At 37.0% G+C, this 15,274-nt stretch overlaps 7 non-coding genes and 12 pseudogenes across 7 annotated transcripts; all 19 read right to left on the reverse strand.

The window, feature by feature from the left end:
* Positions 1 to 341: 341 nt before the first annotated feature.
* LOC121221352 (uncharacterized) lies at positions 342 to 460 on the reverse strand (annotated as a pseudogene).
* Positions 461 to 644: 184 nt separating this feature from the next.
* LOC121221337 (uncharacterized) lies at positions 645 to 763 on the reverse strand (annotated as a pseudogene).
* A 378-nt stretch (positions 764 to 1,141) lies between these two features.
* Positions 1,142 to 1,261, reverse strand: LOC121221824 (uncharacterized; annotated as a pseudogene).
* Positions 1,262 to 1,748: 487 nt separating this feature from the next.
* On the reverse strand, positions 1,749 to 1,867 carry LOC121221325 (uncharacterized; annotated as a pseudogene).
* Positions 1,868 to 2,246: 379 nt separating this feature from the next.
* On the reverse strand, positions 2,247 to 2,365 carry LOC121221602 (5S ribosomal RNA). The gene has a single exon (XR_005918989.1). It is a non-coding gene; the product is annotated as a 5S ribosomal RNA (ribosomal RNA).
* Positions 2,366 to 3,156: 791 nt separating this feature from the next.
* On the reverse strand, positions 3,157 to 3,275 carry LOC121221363 (uncharacterized; annotated as a pseudogene).
* A 378-nt stretch (positions 3,276 to 3,653) lies between these two features.
* Positions 3,654 to 3,772, reverse strand: LOC121221695 (5S ribosomal RNA). The gene has a single exon (XR_005919082.1). It is a non-coding gene; the product is annotated as a 5S ribosomal RNA (ribosomal RNA).
* Positions 3,773 to 4,757: 985 nt separating this feature from the next.
* Positions 4,758 to 4,876, reverse strand: LOC121221766 (uncharacterized; annotated as a pseudogene).
* Positions 4,877 to 5,660: 784 nt separating this feature from the next.
* LOC121221615 (5S ribosomal RNA) lies at positions 5,661 to 5,779 on the reverse strand. The gene has a single exon (XR_005919002.1). It is a non-coding gene; the product is annotated as a 5S ribosomal RNA (ribosomal RNA).
* A 533-nt stretch (positions 5,780 to 6,312) lies between these two features.
* Positions 6,313 to 6,431, reverse strand: LOC121221358 (uncharacterized; annotated as a pseudogene).
* A 184-nt stretch (positions 6,432 to 6,615) lies between these two features.
* Positions 6,616 to 6,734, reverse strand: LOC121221267 (uncharacterized; annotated as a pseudogene).
* Positions 6,735 to 7,113: 379 nt separating this feature from the next.
* On the reverse strand, positions 7,114 to 7,231 carry LOC121221884 (uncharacterized; annotated as a pseudogene).
* A 983-nt stretch (positions 7,232 to 8,214) lies between these two features.
* LOC121221701 (5S ribosomal RNA) lies at positions 8,215 to 8,333 on the reverse strand. The gene has a single exon (XR_005919088.1). It is a non-coding gene; the product is annotated as a 5S ribosomal RNA (ribosomal RNA).
* A 983-nt stretch (positions 8,334 to 9,316) lies between these two features.
* LOC121221632 (5S ribosomal RNA) lies at positions 9,317 to 9,435 on the reverse strand. Its single transcript, XR_005919019.1, has one exon. It is a non-coding gene; the product is annotated as a 5S ribosomal RNA (ribosomal RNA).
* Positions 9,436 to 10,420: 985 nt separating this feature from the next.
* Positions 10,421 to 10,538, reverse strand: LOC121221885 (uncharacterized; annotated as a pseudogene).
* Positions 10,539 to 11,521: 983 nt separating this feature from the next.
* Positions 11,522 to 11,640, reverse strand: LOC121221778 (uncharacterized; annotated as a pseudogene).
* Positions 11,641 to 12,623: 983 nt separating this feature from the next.
* Positions 12,624 to 12,742, reverse strand: LOC121221581 (5S ribosomal RNA). The gene has a single exon (XR_005918969.1). It is a non-coding gene; the product is annotated as a 5S ribosomal RNA (ribosomal RNA).
* A 983-nt stretch (positions 12,743 to 13,725) lies between these two features.
* On the reverse strand, positions 13,726 to 13,844 carry LOC121221663 (5S ribosomal RNA). The gene has a single exon (XR_005919050.1). It is a non-coding gene; the product is annotated as a 5S ribosomal RNA (ribosomal RNA).
* Positions 13,845 to 14,828: 984 nt separating this feature from the next.
* Positions 14,829 to 14,947, reverse strand: LOC121221786 (uncharacterized; annotated as a pseudogene).
* Positions 14,948 to 15,274: the final 327 nt, after the last annotated feature.

Consider the following 15,274-nt stretch of genomic DNA (forward strand, 5'->3'; position numbering starts at 1 on the left):
AATTTAATTAAAAAAAACTTTATATGAAATAAAATTGGAGAGGTGCAAAACGAGGACTTCCCAGAAGGTCACCCATCATAGTACTACTATCCCGCAACAACGCTAAACTACAGAGTTCTGAAGGGATCCTATGCATTACTGCTGGTATTGTCACACCGGTCAACTCTTACGCAATCTATTTATATAAAGGCTGTCCCTTATCACACTTTCACCTCGAATTTGAATGCAAATTCGACCAAATAATGCTTGAAATTATTTATTTCGAAAAACGCAAATAACTAATTAGTTACACCACATTTGGAAACTTTAATTAAAAAAACTTTATATGAAATAAAATTTGAGAGGTGCAACACGAGGTCTTCCCGGAAGGTCACCCATCATAGTACTACTATCCCGCAAACACCCTAAACTACAGAGTTCTGATGGGATCTTATGCATTACTGCTAGTATTGTCACACCCGTCAACTCTTACGCAATCTATTTATATAAAAGCTTCCCCCTACCGCACTTGCGCCTCGAATTTGAATGCAAATTCGACCAAATAACGTTTGAAATTATTTAATTCGCATAACGCAAATAACTAATTAGTTACACCACATTTAGAAACTTTAAATAAAAAAAACTTTTTATGAAATAAGATTTGAGAGGTGCAACGCTAGGTCTTCCGAGAAGGTCACCCATCATAGTACTACAATCCCACAAGCACGCTTAACAACGGAGCTCTGATGGGATCTTGTGCATTACTACTGGTATGATCACACCTGTCAAATCTTACGCAATCTATTTATATAAAGGCTGCCCCCTATTGCACTTGCACCTCAAATTTGAATGCAAATTCAACCAAATAATGTTTCAAATTATTTATTTCGCAAAATGAAAATAAGTAATTAGTTACACCACGTTTAGAAAATTCTACTAAAAAAACATTATATGAAGTAAAATGGGAGGGGTGCAACACGAGGACTTCCCAGGAGGTCACCAATCCAAGTACTACTATCGTCCAAGCACGATTAGCTACTCTCGCGCAAATTTGGCCAAATCATATTTTAAATTATTTATTTCGCAAAATGAAAATAAGTAATTAATTACACCACATTTAGAAAATGCAACAAAAAACAACTTTCTATGAAATAAAACGGGAGGGGTGCAACACGAGGACTACCCTGGAGGTCTCCCAACCTAGTACTAACCTCGCCCAAGCACACTTAACTGCGAAGTTCTGATGGGATCCGGTGCATTAGCGCAGCGTATGATCGTGCCCGTTAACTCTTGCGTCATCTATTTATATAAAAGCTGCCCCTTATCGCACTTGCGCCTCGAATATAAATGCAAATTCGACCAAATAACATTTGAAATTATATTTTTTGAAAAACGGAAATAACCTATTAGTAACACCACGTTTAGAAAATTTAATTAAAAAAAACTTTATTTGAAATAAAATTGGAGAGGTGCAAAACGAGGACTTCCCAGAAGGTCACCCATCATAGTACTACTATCCCGCAACAACGCTAAAATACAGAGTTCTGAAGGGATCCTATGCATTACTGCTGGTATTGTCACACCCGTCAACTCTTACGCAATCTATTTATATAAAGGCTGTCCCTTATCACACTTTCACCTCGAATTTGAATGCAAATTCGACCAAATAATGTTTGAAATTATTTATTTCGAAAAACGCAAATAACTAATTAGTTACACCACATTTTCAAACTTTAATTAAAAAAAACTTTATATGAAATAAAATTTGAGAGGTGCAACACGAGGTCTTCCCGGAAGGTCACCCATCATAGTACTACTATCCCACAAGCACGCTTAACTACGAAGGTTTGATGGGATCTTGTGCATTGCTACTGGTATGATCACACCTGTCAAATCTTACGCAATCTATATATATAAAGGCTGCACCCTATTGCACTTGCACCTCAAATTTGAATGCAAATTAAACCAAATAATGTTTCAAATTATTTATTTCGCAAAATGCAAATAAGTAATTAGTTACACCACGTTTAGAAAATTCTACTAAAAAAACATTATATGAAGTAAAGTGGTAGGGGTGCAATACGAGGACTTCCCAGGAGGTCAACAATCCAAGTACTACTGTCGCCCAAGCACACTTAGCTAGTCTCGCGCAAATTCGGCCAAATCATATTTTAAATTATTTATTTCGCAAAATGCAAATAAGTAATTAGTTACACCACATGTAGAAAATGCAAAAAAAAAACAACTTTATATGAAATAAAACGGGAGGGGTGCAACACGAGGACTTCCCTGGAGGTCTCCCAACCTAGTACTAATCTCGTCCAAGCACACTTAACCGCGGAGTTCTGATGGGATCCGGTGCATTAGTGCTGGTATGATCGTGCCCGTCAACTCTTGCGCGATCTATTTATATAAAAGCTGCCCCTTATCGCACTTGCGCCTCGAATATGAATGCAAATTCGACCAAATAACTTTTGAAATTATTTTTTTCGAAAAACGCAAATAACTTATTAGTTACACCACATATAGAAAATTTAATTAAAAAAAAACTTTATATTAAATAAAATTGGAGAGGTGCAAAATGAGGACTTCCTAGAAGGTCACCCATCATAGTACTACTATCCCGCAATAACGCTAAACTACAGAGTTCGGAAGTGATCCTATGCATTCTGCTGGTTTTGTCACACCCGTCAACTCTTACGCAATCTATTTATATAAAGGCTGTCCCTTATCACACTTTCACCTCGAATTTCAATGCAAATTCGACCTAATAATGTTTGAAAATATTTATTTCAAAAAACGCAAATAACTAATTAGTTACACCACATTTGGAAACTTTAACTAAAAAAAAACTTTATATGAAATAAAATTTGAGAGGTGTAACACGAGGTCTTCCCGAAAGGTCACCCATCATAGTTCAACTATCCCGCAAACACGCTAAACTACAGAGTTCTGATGGGATCTTATGCATTACTGCTGGTATTGTCACACCCGTCAACTCTTACGCAATCTATTTATATAAAAGCTTCCCCCTACCGCACTTGCGCCTCGAATTTGAATGCAAATTCGACCAACTAACGTTTGAAATTATTTAGTTCGCATAACGCAAATAACTAATTAGTTACACCACATTTAGAACCTTTAACTAAAAAAAACATTTTATGAAATATGATTTGAGAGGTGCAACACTAGGTCTTCCGAGAAGGTCACCCATCATAGTACTACAATCCCACAAGCACGCTTAACTACGGACCTCTAATGGGATCTTGTGCATTACTACTGGTATGATCACACCTGTCAAATCTTACGCAATCTATTTATATAAAGGCTGCCCCCTATTGCACTTGCACCTCAAATTTGAATGCAAATTCAACCAAATAATGTTTCAAATTATTTATTTCGCAAAATACAAATAAGTAATTAGTTACACCACGTTTAGAAAATTCTACTAAAAAAACATTATATGAAGTAAAATGGGAGGGGTGAAACACGAGGACTTCCCAGGAGGTCACCAATCCAAGTAGTACTCTCGCCCAAGCACGCTGAGCTACTCTCGCGCGAATTCGGCCAAATCATATTTTAAATTATTTATTTCGCAAAATGAAAATAAGTAATTAGTTACACCACATGTAGAAAATGCAACAAAAAACAACTTTATATGAAATAAAATGGGAGGGGTGCAACACGAGGACTTCCTTGGAGGTCTCCCAACCTAGTACTAACCTCGCCCAAGCACACTTAACTGCGGAATTCTAATGGGATCCGGTGCATTAACGCCGGTATGATCGTGCCCGTCAACTCTTGCGCAATCTATTTATATAAAGGCTACCCCTTATCGCACTTGCGCCTCGAATATGAATGCAAATTCAACATAATAACGGTTGAAATTCTTTATTTCGAAAAACGCAAATAACTAATTTGATATATCACGTTTAGAAAATATAATTAAAAAAAACTTTATTTGAAATAAAATTAGAAAGGTACAAAACGAGGACTTCACAGGAGGTCACCCATCATAGTACTACTTTCCCGCAAGCACGCTAAACTACAGAGTTCTGAAGGGATCCTATGCATTACTGCTGGTATTGTCACACCCGTCAACTCTTACGCAATCAATTTATATCAAGGCTGTCCCTTATCACACTTTCAGCTCGAATTTGAATGCAAATTCGACCAAATAATGTTTGAAATTATTTATTTCGCAAAAGGCAAATAACTAATTAGTAACACCACATTTGGAAACTTTAACTAAAAAAAAACTTTTTATGAAATAAAATTTGAGAGGTGCAACCCGAGGTCTTCCCGGAAGGTCACCCATCATAGTACTACTATCCCGCAAACACGCTAAACTACAGAATTCTGATGGGATCTTATGCATTACTGCTGGTATTATCACACCCGTCAACTGTTACGCAATCTATTTATATAAATACTGCCTCCTATCGCACTTGCACCTCAAATTTGAATGCAAATTCAAGCAAATAACGTTTCAAATTATTTATTTTGCAAAATGAAAATAACTAATTAGTTACACCACGTTTAGAAAATTCTACTAAAAAAACATTATATGAAGTAAAATGGGAGGGGTGCAACACGAGGACTTCCCAAGAGGTCGCCAATCCAAGTACTACTCTCGCCCAAGCACGCTTAGCTGCTCTCGCGCAAATTCGGCCAAATCTGATTTTAAATTATTTATTTCGCAAAATGAAAATAAGTAATTAGTTACACCACATGTAGAAAATGCAACAAAAAACAACTTTATATGAAATAAAACGGGAGGGGTGCAACATGAGGACTTCCCTGGAGGTCTCCCAACCTAGTACTAACCTCGCCCAAGCACACTTAACTGCGGAGTTCTAATTGGATCTGGTGCATTAGCGCTGGTATGGTCGTGCCCGTCAACTCTTGCGCAATCTATTTATATAAAGGCTACCCCTTATCGCACTTGCGCCTCGAATATGAATGCAAATTCGACATAATAATGGTAGAAATTCTTTATTTCGAAAAACGCAAATAACTAATTAGTTAACCACGTTTAGAAAATATAATTAAAAAAAACTTTATATGAAATAAAATTAGAAATGTGCAAAACGAGGACTTCCCAGAAGGTCACCCAGCATAGTACTACTTTCCCGCAAGCACGCTAAACTATAGAGTTCTGAAGGGATCCTATGCATTACTGCTGGTATTGTCACACCCGTCAACTCTCACGCAATCTATTTATATAAAGGCTGTCCACAAGCACGCTTAACAACGGAGCTCTGATGGGATCTTGTGCATTACTATTGGTATGATCACACCTGTCAAATCTTACGCAATCTATTTATATAAAGGCTGCCCCCTATTGCACTTGCACCTCAAATTTGAATGCAAATTCAACCAAATAATGTTTCAAATTATTTATTTCGCAAAATGCAAATAAGTAATTAGTTACACCACGTTTAGAAAATTCTACTAAAAAAAACATTATATGAAGTAAAATGGGAGGGGTGCAACACGAGGACTTCCCAGGAGGTCACCAATCCAAGTACTACTATCGTCCAAGCACGATTAGCTACTCTCGCGCAAATTCGGCCAAATCATATTATAAATTATTTATTTCGCAAAATGAAAATAAGTAATTAGTTACACCACATGTAGAAAATGCAAAAAAAAACAACTTTATATGAAATAAAACGGGAGGGGTGCAACACGAGGACTTCCCTGGAGGTCTCCCAACCTAGTACTAATCTCGTCCAAGAACACTTAACTGCGGAGTTCTGATGGGATCCGGTGCATTAGTGCTGGTATGATCGTGCCCGTCAACTCTTGCGCGATCTATTTATATAAAAGCTGCCCCTTATCGCACTTGCGCCTCGAATATGAATGTAAATTCGACCAAATAACGTTTCAAATTATTTTTTTCGAAAAACGCAAATAACTTGTTAGTTACACCACATATAGAAAATTTAATTAAAAAAAAACTTTATATGAAATAAAATTGGAGAGGTGCAAAATAAGGACTTCCTAGAAGGTCACCCATCATAGTACTACTATCCCGCAATAACACTAAACTACAGAGTTCGGAAGGGATCCTATGCATTACTGCTGGTATTGTCACACCCGTCAACTCTTATGCAATCAATTTATATAAAGGCTGTCCCTTATCACACTTTCACCTCGAATTTCAATGCAAATTCGACCAAATAATGTTTGAAATTATTTATTTCGTAAAAGGCAAATTCGACCTAAAAATGTTTGAAATTATTTATTTCAAAAAACGCAAATAACTAATTAGTTACACCACACTTGGAAACTTTAACTAAAAAAAACTTTTTATGAAATAAAATTTGAGAGGTGCAACCCGAGGTCTTCCCGAAAGGTCACCCATCATAGTACTACTATCCCGCAAACACGCTAAACTACAGAGTTCTGATGGGATCTTATGCATTACTGCTGGTATTGTCACACCCGTCAACTCTTACGCAATCTATTTATATAAAAGCTTCCCCCTACCGCACTTGCGCCTCGAATTTGAATGCAAATTCGACCAACTAACGTTTGAAATTATTTAGTTCGCATAACGCAAATAACTAATTAGTTACACCACATTTAGAAACTTTAACTAAAAAAAACATTTTATGAAATAAGATTTGAGAGGTGCAACACTAGGTCTTCTGAGAAGGTCACCCATCATAGTACTACAATCCCACAAGCACGCTTAACTACGGAGCTCTAATGGGATCTTGTGCATTACTACTGGTATGATCACACCTGTCAAATCTTACGCAATCTATTTATATAAAGGCTGCCCCCTATGGCACTTGCACCTCAAATTTGACTGCAAATTCAACCAAATAATGTTTCAAATTATTTATTTCGCAAAATGCATATAAGTAATTAGTTACACCACGTTTAGAAAATTCTACTAAAAAAAACATTATATGAAGTAAAATGGGAGGGGTGCAACACGAGGACTTCCCAGGAGGTCACCAATCCAAGTACTACTCTCGTCCAAGCACGCTTAGCTACTCTCGCGCAAATTCGGCCAAATCATATTTTAAATTATTTATTTCGCAAAATGAAAATAAGTAATTAGTTACACCACATGTAGAAAATGCAACAAAAAACAACTTTATGTGAAATAAAACGGGAGGGGTGCAACACGAGGACTTCCCTAGAGGTCTCCCAACCTAGTACTAACCTCGCCCAAGCAACTTAACTGCGGAATTCTAATGGCATCCGGTGCATTAGCGCTGGTATGATCGTGCCCGTCAACTCTTGCGCAATCTATTTATATAAAGGCTGCCCCTTATCGCCCTTGCGCCTCAAATATGAATGCAAATTCGACCTAATAACGGTTGAAATTCTTTATTTCGAAAAACGCAAATAACTAATTAGTTACACCACGTTTAGAAAATATAATTCAAAAAAACTTTATGTAAAATAAAATTAGAAAGGTGCAGAACGAGGACTTCCCAGAAGGTCACCCATCATAGTACTACTTTCCCGCAAGCACACTAAACTACAGAGTTCTGAAGGGATCCTATGCATTACTGCTAGTATTGTCACACCCGTCAACTGTTACACAATCTATTTCTATAAAGGCTGTCCCTTATCACACTTTCACCTCGAATTTGAATGCAAATTCGACCAAATAATGTTTGAAATTATTTATTTCGAAAAATGCAAAAACTAATTAGTTACACCACATTTGGAAACTTTAACCAAAAAAACTTTTTATGAAATAAAATTTGAGAGGTGCAACCCGAGGTCTTCCCGGAAGGTCACCCATCATAGTACTACTATCCCGCAAACACGCAAAACTACAGAGTTCTGATGGGATCTTATGCATTACTGCTGGTATTATCACACCCGTCAACTGTTACGCAATCTATTTATATAAAGGCTGCCCCCTATTGCACTTGCACCTCAAATTTGAATGCAAATTCAACCAAATAATGTTTCAAATTATTTATTTCGCAAAATGCAAATAAGTAATTAGTTACATCACGTTTAGAAAATTCTACTAAAAAAAACATTATATGAAGTAAAATGGGAGGGGTGCAACACGGGGACTTCCCAGGAGGTCGCCAATCCAAGTACTTCTCTCGCCCAAGCACTCTTAGCTACTCTCGCGCAAATTCGTCCAAATCAGATTTTAAATTATTTATTTCGGAAAATGAAAATAAGTAATTAGTTACACCACATGTAGAAAATGCAACAAAAAACAACTTTATATGAAATAAAACGGGAGGGGTGCAACACGAGGACTTCCTTAGAGGTCTCCCAACCTAGTACTAACCTCGCCCAAGCACACTTAACTGCGGAGTTCTAATGGGATCCGGTGCATTAGCGTCGGTATGATCGTGCCCGTCAACTCTTGCGCAATCTATTTATATAAAGGCTACCCCTTATCGCACTTGTGCCTCAAATATGAATGCAAATTCAACATAATAATGGTTGAAATTCTTTATTTCGAAAAATGCAAATAACTAATTTGTTATATCACGTTTAGAAAATATAATTAAAAAAAACTTTATATGAAATAAAATTAGAAAGGTACAAAACGAGGACTTCCCAGAAGGTCACCCATCATAGTACTACTTTCCCGCAAGCACGCTAAACTACAGAGTTCTGAAGGGATCCTATGCATTACTGCTGGTATTGTCACACCCGTCAACTGTTACGCAATCTATTTCTATAAAGGCTGTCCCTTATCACACTTTCACCTCGAATTTGAATGCAAATTCGACCAAATAATGTTTGAAATTATTAATTTCGAAAAATGCAAAAACTAATTAGTTACACCACATTTGGAAACTTTAACTAAAAAAAACTTTTTATGAAATAAAATTTGAGAGGTGCAACCCGAGGTCTTCCCGGAAGGTCACCCATCATAGTACTACTATCCCGCAAACACGCGAAACTACAGAGTTCTGATGGGATCTTATGCATTACTGCTGGTATTATCACACCCGTCAACTCTTACGCAATCTATTTATATAAAGGCTGCCCCCTATTGCACCTGCACCTCAAATTTGAATGCAAATTCAACCAAATAATGTTTCAAATTATTTATTTCGCAAAATGCAAATAAGTAATTAGTTACACCACGTTTAGAAAATTCTACTAAAAAAAACATTATATGAAGTAAAATGGGAGGGTGCAACACGAGGACTTCCCAGGAGGTCGCCAATCCAAGTACTTCTCTCGCCCAAGCACTCTTAGCTACTCTCGCGCAAATTCGTCGAAATCAGATTTTAAATTATTTATTTCGCAAAATGAAAATAAGTAATTAGTTACACCACATGTAGAAAATGCAACAAAAAACAACTTTATATGAAATAAAACGGGAGGGGTGCAACACGAGGACTTCCTTGGAGGTCTCCCAACCTAGTACTAAACTCGCCCAAGCACACTTAACTGCGGAGTTCTAATGGGATCCGGTGCATTAGCGCCGGTATGATCGTGCCCGTCAACTCTTGCGCAATCTATTTATATAAAGGCTACCCCTTATCGCACTTGCGCCTCGAATATGAATGCAAATTCAACATAATAACGGTTGAAATTCTTTATTTCGAAAAACGCAAATAACTAATTTGTTATATCAAGTTTAGAAAATATAATTAAAAAAAACTTTATATGAAATAAAATTAGAAAGGTACAAAACGAGGACTTCCCAGAAGGTCACCCATCATAGTACTACTTTCCCGCAAGCACGCTAAACTACAGAGTTCTGAAGGGATCCTATGCATTACTGCTGGTATTGTCACACCCGTCAACTCTTACGCAATCAATTTATATCAAGGCTGTCCCTTATCACACTTTCACCTCGCATTTGAATGCAAATTCGACCAAATAATGTTTGAAATTATTTATTTCACAAAAGGCAAATAACTAATTAGTAACACCACATTTGGAAACTTTAACTAAAAAAAACTTTTTATGAAATAAAATTTGAGAGGTGCAACCCGAGGTCTTCCCGGAAGGTGACCCATCATAGTACTACTATCCCGCAAACACGCGAAACTACAGAGTTCTGATGGGATCTTATGCATTACTGCTGGTATTATCACACCCGTCAACTGTTACGCAATCTATTTATATAAAGGCTGCCCCCTATTGCACTTGCACCTCAAATTTGAATGCAAATTCAACCAAATAATGTTTCAAATTATTTATTTCGCAAAATGCATATAAGTAATTAGTTACACCACGTTTAGAAAATTCTACTAAAAAAAACATTATATGAAGTAAAATGGGAGGGGTGCAACACGAGGACTTCCCAGGAGGTCACCAATCCAAGTACTACTCTCGTCCAAGCACGCTTAGCTACTCTCGCGCAAATTCGGCCAAATCATATTTTAAATTATTTATTTCGCAAAATGAAAATAAGTAATTAGTTACACCACATGTAGAAAATGCAACAAAAAACAACTTTATGTGAAATAAAACGGGAGGGGTGCAACACGAGGACTTCCCTAGAGGTCTCCCAACCTAGTACTAACCTCGCCCAAGCAACTTAACTGCGGAATTCTAATGGCATCCGGTGCATTAGCGCTGGTATGATCGTGCCCGTCAACTCTTGCGCAATCTATTTATATAAAGGCTGCCCCTTATCGCCCTTGCGCCTCAAATATGAATGCAAATTCGACCTAATAACGGTTGAAATTCTTTATTTCGAAAAACGCAAATAACTAATTAGTTACACCACGTTTAGAAAATATAATTCAAAAAAACTTTATGTAAAATAAAATTAGAAAGGTGCAGAACGAGGACTTCCCAGAAGGTCACCCATCATAGTACTACTTTCCCGCAAGCACACTAAACTACAGAGTTCTGAAGGGATCCTATGCATTACTGCTAGTATTGTCACACCCGTCAACTGTTACACAATCTATTTCTATAAAGGCTGTCCCTTATCACACTTTCACCTCGAATTTGAATGCAAATTCGACCAAATAATGTTTGAAATTATTTATTTCGAAAAATGCAAAAACTAATTAGTTACACCACATTTGGAAACTTTAACCAAAAAAACTTTTTATGAAATAAAATTTGAGAGGTGCAACCCGAGGTCTTCCCGGAAGGTCACCCATCATAGTACTACTATCCCGCAAACACGCAAAACTACAGAGTTCTGATGGGATCTTATGCATTACTGCTGGTATTATCACACCCGTCAACTGTTACGCAATCTATTTATATAAAGGCTGCCCCCTATTGCACTTGCACCTCAAATTTGAATGCAAATTCAACCAAATAATGTTTCAAATTATTTATTTCGCAAAATGCAAATAAGTAATTAGTTACATCACGTTTAGAAAATTCTACTAAAAAAAACATTATATGAAGTAAAATGGGAGGGGTGCAACACGGGGACTTCCCAGGAGGTCGCCAATCCAAGTACTTCTCTCGCCCAAGCACTCTTAGCTACTCTCGCGCAAATTCGTCCAAATCAGATTTTAAATTATTTATTTCGGAAAATGAAAATAAGTAATTAGTTACACCACATGTAGAAAATGCAACAAAAAACAACTTTATATGAAATAAAACGGGAGGGGTGTAACACGAGGACTTCCTTAGAGGTCTCCCAACCTAGTACTAACCTCGCCCAAGCACACTTAACTGCGGAGTTCTAATGGGATCCGGTGCATTAGCGTCGGTATGATCGTGCCCGTCAACTCTTGCGCAATCTATTTATATAAAGGCTACCCCTTATCGCACTTGTGCCTCAAATATGAATGCAAATTCAACATAATAATGGTTGAAATTCTTTATTTCGAAAAATGCAAATAACTAATTTGTTATATCACGTTTAGAAAATATAATTAAAAAAAACTTTATATGAAATAAAATTAGAAAGGTACAAAACGAGGACTTCCCAGAAGGTCACCCATCATAGTACTACTTTCCCGCAAGCACGCTAAACTACAGAGTTCTGAAGGGATCCTATGCATTACTGCTGGTATTGTCACACCCGTCAACTGTTACGCAATCTATTTCTATAAAGGCTGTCCCTTATCACACTTTCACCTCGAATTTGAATGCAAATTCGACCAAATAATGTTTGAAATTATTAATTTCGAAAAATGCAAAAACTAATTAGTTACACCACATTTGGAAACTTTAACTAAAAAAAACTTTTTATGAAATAAAATTTGAGAGGTGCAACCCGAGGTCTTCCCGGAAGGTCACCCATCATAGTACTACTATCCCGCAAACACGCGAAACTACAGAGTTCTGATGGGATCTTATGCATTACTGCTGGTATTATCACACCCGTCAACTCTTACGCAATCTATTTATATAAAGGCTGCCCCCTATTGCACCTGCACCTCAAATTTGAATGCAAATTCAACCAAATAATGTTTCAAATTATTTATTTCGCAAAATGCAAATAAGTAATTAGTTACACCACGTTTAGAAAATTCTACTAAAAAAAACATTATATGAAGTAAAATGGGAGGGTGCAACACGAGGACTTCCCAGGAGGTCGCCAATCCAAGTACTTCTCTCGCCCAAGCACTCTTAGCTACTCTCGCGCAAATTCGTCGAAATCAGATTTTAAATTATTTATTTCGCAAAATGAAAATAAGTAATTAGTTACACCACATGTAGAAAATGCAACAAAAAACAACTTTATATGAAATAAAACGGGAGGGGTGCAACACGAGGACTTCCTTGGAGGTCTCCCAACCTAGTACTAACCTCGCCCAAGCACACTTAACTGCGGAGTTCTAATGGGATCCGGTGCATTAGCGCCGGTATGATCGTGCCCGTCAACTCTTGCGCAATCTATTTATATAAAGGCTACCCCTTATCGCACTTGCGCCTCGAATATGAATGCAAATTCAACATAATAACGGTTGAAATTCTTTATTTCGAAAAACGCAAATAACTAATTTGTTATATCAAGTTTAGAAAATATAATTAAAAAAAACTTTATATGAAATAAAATTAGAAAGGTACAAAACGAGGACTTCCCAGAAGGTCACCCATCATAGTACTACTTTCCCGCAAGCACGCTAAACTACAGAGTTCTGAAGGGATCCTATGCATTACTGCTGGTATTGTCACACCCGTCAACTCTTACGCAATCAATTTATATCAAGGCTGTCCCTTATCACACTTTCACCTCGCATTTGAATGCAAATTCGACCAAATAATGTTTGAAATTATTTATTTCACAAAAGGCAAATAACTAATTAGTAACACCACATTTGGAAACTTTAACTAAAAAAAACTTTTTATGAAATAAAATTTGAGAGGTGCAACCCGAGGTCTTCCCGGAAGGTCACCCATCATAGTACTACTATCCCGCAAACACGCGAAACTACAGAGTTCTGATGGGATCTTATGCATTACTGCTGGTATTATCACACCCGTCAACTGTTACGCAATCTATTTATATAAAGGCTGCCCCCTATTGCACTTGCACCTCAAATTTGAATGCAAATTCAACCAAATAATGTTTCAAATTATTTATTTCGCAAAATGCAAATAAGTAATTAGTTACACCACGTTTAGAAAATTCTACTAAAAAAAACATTATATGAAGTAAAATGGGAGGGGTGCAACACGAGGACTTCCCAGGAGGTCACCAATCCAAGTACTACTATCGTCCAAGCACGATTAGCTACTCTCGCGCAAATTTGGCCAAATCATATTTTAAATTATTTATTTCGCAAAATGAAAATAAGTAATTAGTTACACCACATTTAGAAAATGCAACAAAAACAACTTTATATGAAATAAAACGGGAGGGTGCAACACGAGGACTACCCTGAAGGTCTCCCAACCTAGTACTAACCTCGCCCAAGCACACTTAACTGCGGAGTTCTAATGGGATCCGGTGCATTAGCGCCGGTATGATCGTGCCCGTCAACTCTTGCGCAATCTATTTATATAAAGGCTACCCCTTATCGCACTTGCGCCTCGAATATGAATGCAAATTCAACATAATAATGGTTGAAATTCTTTATTTCGAAAAATGCAAATAACTAATTTGTTATATCACGTTTAGAAAATATAATTAAAAAAAACTTTATATGAAATAAAATTAGAAAGGTACAAAACGAGGACTTCCCAGAAGGTCACCCATCATAGTACTACTTTCCCGCAAGCACGCTAAACTACAGAGTTCGGAAGGGATCCTATGCATTACTGCTGGTATTGTCACACCCGTCAACTGTTACGCAATCTATTTCTATAAAGGCTGTCCCTTATCACACTTTCACCTCGAATTTGAATGCAAATTCGACCAAATAATGTTTGAAATTATTTATTTCAAAAAATGCAAAAACTAATTAGTTACACCACATTTGGAAACTTTAACTAAAAAAAACTTTTTATGAAATAAAATTTGAGAGGTGCAACCCGAGGTCTTCCCGGAAGGTCACCCATCATAGTACTACTATCCCGCAAACACGCGAAACTATAGAGTTCTGATGGGATCTTATGCATTACTGCTGGTATTATCACACCCGTCAACTGTTACGCAATCTATTTATATAAAGGCTGCCCCCTATTGCACTTGCACCTCAAATTTGAATGCAAATTCAACCAAATAATGTTTCAAATTATTTATTTCGCAAAATGCAAATAAGTAATTAGTTACACCACGTTTAGAAAATTCTACTAAAAAAAACATTATATGAAGTAAAATGGGAGGGGTGCAACACGAGGACTTCCCAGGAGGTCACCAATCCAAGTACTACTATCGTCCAAGCACGATTAGCTACTCTCGCGCAAATTTGGCCAAATCATATTTTAAATTATTTATTTCGGAAAATGAAAATAAGTAATTAGTTACACCACATGTAGAAAATGCAACAAAAAACAACTTTATATGAAATAAAACGGGAGGGGTGCAACACGAGGACTTCCTTAGAGGTCTCCCAACCTAGTACTAACCTCGCCCAAGCACACTTAACTGCGGAGTTCTAATGGGATCTGGTGCATTAGCGTCGGTATGATCATGCCCGTCAACTCTTGCGCAATCTATTTATATAAAGGCTACCCCTTATCGCACTTGCGCCTCGAATATGAATGCAAATTCAACATAATAATGGTTGAAATTCTTTATTTCGAAAAATGCAAATAACTAATTTGTTATATCACGTTTAGAAAATATAATTAAAAAAAACTTTATATGAAATAAAATTAGAAAGGTACAAAACGAGGACTTCCCAGAAGGTCACCCATCATAGTACTACTTTCCCGCAAGCACGCTAAACTACAGATTCTGAAGGGATCCTATGCATTACTGCTGGTTTTGTCACACCCGTCAACTGTTACGCAATCTATTTCT

This window comes from Gossypium hirsutum, chromosome D09 (assembly GCF_007990345.1).
Source record: "Gossypium hirsutum isolate 1008001.06 chromosome D09, Gossypium_hirsutum_v2.1, whole genome shotgun sequence".
Classification (NCBI taxonomy): Eukaryota; Viridiplantae; Streptophyta; class Magnoliopsida; order Malvales; family Malvaceae; genus Gossypium; species Gossypium hirsutum.